Genomic DNA, 6,000 nt, shown 5'->3' on the forward strand with positions numbered 1-6,000 from the left:
AGATCCAATATGTTGGTGATAATTGGGCTCACTATTACGTCTATAATGCACCCTGAATTAAAATATTGTTCGGGTAAATGGACTACTAAAGCAATGTTGATACAGTTTGATCCAGACAGCTTATTTCTTAAGAGAAGGAGAAAGATACCCGGACGTTGGAGAGGGGTGCTGGCTAACCTAACGTTACCGAGCTGTCACCAACTAACCTTCTAGCTAGCTAATGTTAATTAACATTGTCACTGGGCATGGACTACCAGCATGCCGGATAGAACCAATATATATCAAACCAGTTAAATATTGTACTGGTTTCTTCACATCTGGGTTAACGCAGTGCGTTAAGTTCCTCTAACAGTGACCCCCCACCCACTCTCTTGGCACAAACGACTAGCTAGCAGCAGGCTAACGGCAGCTAACTCTAACGGAGGAGCCACTCAAACCAGTTTAACCCCTTTCGTTCATCTTTCCTGCTCGAGATGCTAGCCAACGGCACAGACACTTAACCATCCATTTCCTGAAGCGCAACTTAAAATATCAACATAACCTTACCCGCTTTCAGTCGAGGGTATCCGTTGTTTATGTCACATTGACTGGAAACAGCAAAATCTCGTCTCTCCTCTCTCCGCCCAGGCGCTAAGATTTAGCTAGTTTAGCTACCGAGGAGCGGCACTCCCCGAACCCTGTTTTTGACCCGCCGAGGGGGAGACACACCGGCACAGAGGCGCAGAGACAAGTCGGTGTTCACCCAGAAAGACGTGTCTGAGTCCCGTTTGAGCGTTCTTCCGTTTCAACGCAAATTCCAACTCAAAACAAAAATCCCTTATTGTCTTTCCCACCGTCGTCGTCCCTCTTTTTCTTCCTTCACGCCAGGATCTCAGTCGCTTCTTCCTCCGGCCATCAAACAGCAGAGATGGGCGCGGTAACCCTGCACTCAGGTCTGGGAAACCCCACGTTACGGCAGCGTCACAACGCACAGCGAAGGGTCGGCGACCAACAGATCAGGAAATACTGCCATTTTTGTAACACCAGCACACCTAGATACAATTTACCTACTGCTTTTTATTCTACAAATTAGCTCATTTTAGGAGTTAAAATCAGATGTGACCCGAAAATCAACATCTCTCATGCCAGTAGGTTAGAACAACAGCCTTTCTACACAGCAGCCCTTGTTCGTGCCAGTGGTTCTAAAACTGTGGCCTACACAGCTCTACAGGTTCTTGTGGGTTCTTTTACTATAATTTACCACGAATAATTCATTTTAATATTTAGTAATGTAATGTATGATACTAGTGTTCTACCAATAGTAACTCTCCATACACAGTGTATACTCTAAAATCCCAAATAAATATGCATACCCTTGGATTTTACAAAAGTGGATATATATTGTAAAAAGGTTCTTGAGGGTACTTTTACTATAATTTACCACGAATAATTCATTTTAATATTTAGTAATAAGTATACTAGTGTTCTACCAATAGTAACTCTCCATACACAGTGTATACTCTAAAATCCCAAATAAATGTGCATACCAGACCCTTGGATTTTACAAAAATAGATATAAATGGCCACAAGTGTCTTTCTGTGAGTCTGTGATATGAACATGTTTGAGGACTTGTGCGGTTGTTGTATTCATGTAAGTACAACAACCGCTGCTTAAAGCCAACAAAACTGTCTCATTTGCAAACCAAAACAGACTGCAACACAAATTTAACTACAGAAGTGAATGCTCTTTCCTGCCAGTGTGCATGGCTAAATCCAAAACACATCTTTACCACATGTACATTCAACCTAAATGTTTAGTCTAAAATTGATTAAAAATCCAATCCGTAAAACATTCACAAACAAATATTCTCTACACTTATAGTTTAATAATCTATGTCAAATCAATTACACTGATCCATTAGTAAGACCGTAACAGTCATTGCCACTGTCCAGAGAAATCTGGTCAAATCAAGCTGGCAATGGAAGTTTTTGTTGACAAGTGATATTAACTTTGCCATACTTTGAAGTGTATGAACTGATGCCTCTGTGCTCTAGTTTAAGCTAAAAGAAATCAATGGGGATTTATCTCCTGTGCTGAGAGTTTGTGGGTGGGCCATTTACTGCAGCACACAGAGATGACTTGATCATTATCACCAGTAGTCTAGGTAGACTGCTCAGAGGAGGCATTAATGCTCAGTGGGTTAAGTCGTTACTTGGAGACGTGGAACACTTTGGCATCCCCCGGGACAACAAAGTGTGTATGGGCTTGGTCCGATGGGGGAAGACAAAGGCTTCATCATCTATAGTTTGGATGAAGAACGCTCCTGAGAGAATGCTGTGCTGTCTACTGTAGCCCAGCATTTGGGGATGTACTGTTTGCGCCAGATCTTTTCCCCTGTTGTCTCTAGACAGTGACATTTTGCAGTTAAAATAATCGATCGTATGCACTCTGAGAAAGCATGTGTTAATTAAAATTGTGTGTCCCTGTCAGTTCTGTAAACCTCAAATCTGTAGGAGGAAACTGGCTTGCTTTCCTGTATGAACAATCTTCAATTATAGAACAATAATTGCCTGTAACTTTAAAAAAACAAAAAAAAAACAGTGCTAGATAGACACAGGATGAGTTGAAAACACTGCACCTGTGTGTGTGCTTGTGTTCTGGGTGTGGGTTTCCGCGGGGACTCATCTGCCCAGGTTATTGCTGGTGAGATTTAGTTGCCCCTGGATACACCCCTGCCTGTCTGCATACGTGTGTTGTGAAGCTTCTTTAGCAGAGCTTCAGACCACCCAGGGGAGAAAGCTTATTATCTGCGTTCAGCCTTGTGACGAGGAGAGCGGAAAGAAAACAAGCCACACCTCAATGTGCTTTCAGTGTCAACGTAAGCTCTGATTTAGTTGTGATAAATACAGTAGTCAAACTATGTCAAACAGTAATTATAATAATCATAATGGAGCAAAAATTAGGAGAGTTCTAACAATGTTTCTATTTTGTTCTGTGAGAAACATTAATTCATTGTTTTTATAACTAGCATCACTTACTATATGATGACAAATATACCATTATGTTTTAATATAGTAACTGTATATACAGTACATATGCTACTTAACAAGGGCATGGCCTCCAAGATAGTCAACCTTTATGAGCATCTTCACTCTCCTGAATTATTTTATACATTCACTTTCATTAACTCCATGGCTTGTATTCATATACAGACAAAGACACACAAGCACACACACACACACACACACACACACAGAGCAGGGACCGTAAGTAGCCCTATCTCACAGTATTAGCGAGAGATCAGAGGAGAAATCAGATTAGAAAAAGAGGCGAAATGGCAACACAAATATTGCCTAATATGATCTCATACGTTTCATAAAACGAGTGACATTACATGAGGCTAAGCTCATAATGACCTTGCTTTTTATAGGCAGGTTGGGGTACAGTAATCTGATTTAGCATAATCTCCTACAATCTCTGATAAATGCTTACAGCATGTATCTCTGAGAGAGGTCAGATCCTATTGGTCTATTTTGAGGCATTACTGACATCTGCTGTTCACATGCACGGAGCCTGTTTCACAAAGAGTTGGACACCGTTAGGAGTATATCAAGTGAGCTGAGTAATACTGTAAAAAAAAGAATCTGGATGAGAAAGATTGTCCGTTTATGCTGCTGTCAGTACTGGATTATTCTGCATATCAACTATCTAAAAACATGTTTTTTTCTAAATATCAAACGTGATTGTAATTATTTGCATAATACAGTGATGTATATGGAGCAATTGCATGATTTTAATCTAATGTTTAAATAAATGGCAATAAAATGTACGTTGGTCCTGATTATTTTGGTATGTGGCAAGCTCCCTCTTCATTTTTGATCCTTAGAAGCTCTAAATGTAGACCAAGGAATAGTTTATGCATTTGAAATCCATTGACAAAATATCTACTTTTCACCTTTTGATCTTTTTACACATTTTTACATTGTATCATGAAGTCAAATGTGATTTAAAATATATATATATATATATTTTTTTTTAAATCACATTTAAAAAATATATATATATATAATATGTATATATATATATATATATATATATATATATATAATATGTATATATAAAGGTTCTCCAATGTTTTCTCAGTTAGCCTTTTAAAATGATATTAGATTAGTCAACAGAATGTGCCTTTGGAACATTGGATGAATTGTTGCTGATAATGGGCAATGTAGATATTGCATTAAAGATCAGCCACTTCTTCCCAAAAATATTTTAGACATAAAGAAAGAAACGTAGAAAGAAGTGTGTCAGATACTCAACACATACCTCCTTTGGATTAAGTTCAAATAATTCTGGGTTTTGGAGAACAAATTTTGTCCAAAGAGCTGTACCAAAATATTCTTTTGAAAAGGTGGTTATAATGTTGTAGGTTTTGTGTTAGTGGCCATTTATTAGTTTTATTTATTGTCATGTCCATTTAAAATAAAAGAAGAATTGGGAACGAGAGAGCAGTGTGCAGGTATGATTTGATCTTTTGTGCAGATTAGTGTTAGTAAGCTAGAAAAGTCCCATTAAAGTGACCCGTTCAAAATACACTATTATAATCCAGGACTTTCCCCAGAGTGGAAGGTCAACATCCCTAACTTTCACAATTTCAAATACATTACAACACTTTAAATTCCATGACATTCCAGCGATTCCATAACAACTGGAGGGCCAGTGGGGACATTAGGAGCTCGTAGTGCTTGTAAGAGCAACAATCTAGTGCAGTACTGGGCACAGTCTGCAGGCCTTCTGGATCGGAGTGACAACCTAAGGACAGACTGAAGTGATCTCCCTAATGTTCAAAATCAGGTGAAATATATTTTGATCTTCATTCACAATCAGATATCGGCCAGTAAGATTTGTCCACAAGATGAAAACAAAGAAGGATTTAATTCAGCAGCGTTAGTAAAACCCTTCAATGCTGCTGCTAATGCATCAATTTCAATGCACACTGTGATGATCCGAATGCTCTTTCACTACCTGTTTCACCATGTAAAAACAACATTCTGGGGCGACATTCCAAATATGTTTTTATTATTATTTCTTTTGGTTTTTGAAACTGAAATGATCTAATTCAGAATTGTAAAATGCGCATAACATTCTCCATAGGCTAGGATAGGCATTTTTTGATCTAATTCTGTTGACTTTGACATCCATTTAACGGCAGGGTTAGTAATGCTAAAAAGCTAAAGCCAAACTCTCACTTAGAATAGATATATGTGAGCTGGAGATTTTACAAGCTAAAGGTAACAGTGTTGCACCTAGACTTATTTGGTGGATATCCAAAGTACCATAGTTAAACCAAACACCTATGGGTTGACCCTAATATCTTTGGATTGAATCTGCCAATAGCTGATCTATAGCTTACAGAAAGAAAAAAAATCATCAGCCTATACTACTAAGATTAATACCGCTATTATTGATACTACCACTATTACTGTTACTGTAGCAATTACGCTTACAGCTCCAACTACTGCTATTAATACCAATATACTAGAGCAATACGTCAGTATATGCCTGATCAATAGGCTATAATTTCATACAAGTGGCTTTTATGCCCAACTACGGTTTTCCATCATGTATCTATATCAATCTCTGCTCATTCTGTGTCACATTTCACAGACTGCACCTTGTTTGGCCTTAGTGTGAACTCTGTCTCCTTTCACTTCATGGGTATAGTACCAGCAGTGCTACAGTATGTACTGTATACATCAGCTGGCTCACATCAGCTGACACACCCTTAATATAACTCAGCTGCTTAGTTGGCATTACATACACCCCCTGTTGGTGGAATTAGGTTCTACAGTCAGGTGTTTTAATAAATGGGCTGCATAACATAACATGAAGGGCTCATGAAAGCTATACAGTCACTGCAGAATAAAATGGATCAAATCAGAACATTACTCAATTAATTGCATCTTTAATATTCAATTCAATTAATAAATAACCAATTAATGTATCAATGTTGGCCACATAAA

The 6,000-nt window shown here is 38.2% G+C and overlaps 1 protein-coding gene across 1 annotated transcript in view; it reads right to left on the minus strand.

The window, feature by feature from the left end:
- The window catches only part of LOC144520639 (guanine nucleotide-binding protein G(I)/G(S)/G(T) subunit beta-1), a 41,161-nt gene extending 40,228 nt beyond the window's left edge, over window positions 1-933 (minus strand). The window contains exon 1 of the mRNA XM_078254509.1: window positions 547-933. The gene's annotated coding sequence lies outside the window, so the exon portion shown is untranslated. The remainder of the gene's footprint in view (window positions 1-546) is intronic.
- Window positions 934-6,000: the final 5,067 nt, after the last annotated feature.

This window comes from Sander vitreus, chromosome 7 (genome assembly GCF_031162955.1).
Source record: "Sander vitreus isolate 19-12246 chromosome 7, sanVit1, whole genome shotgun sequence".
NCBI lineage: Eukaryota > Metazoa > Chordata > Actinopteri > Perciformes > Percidae > Sander > Sander vitreus.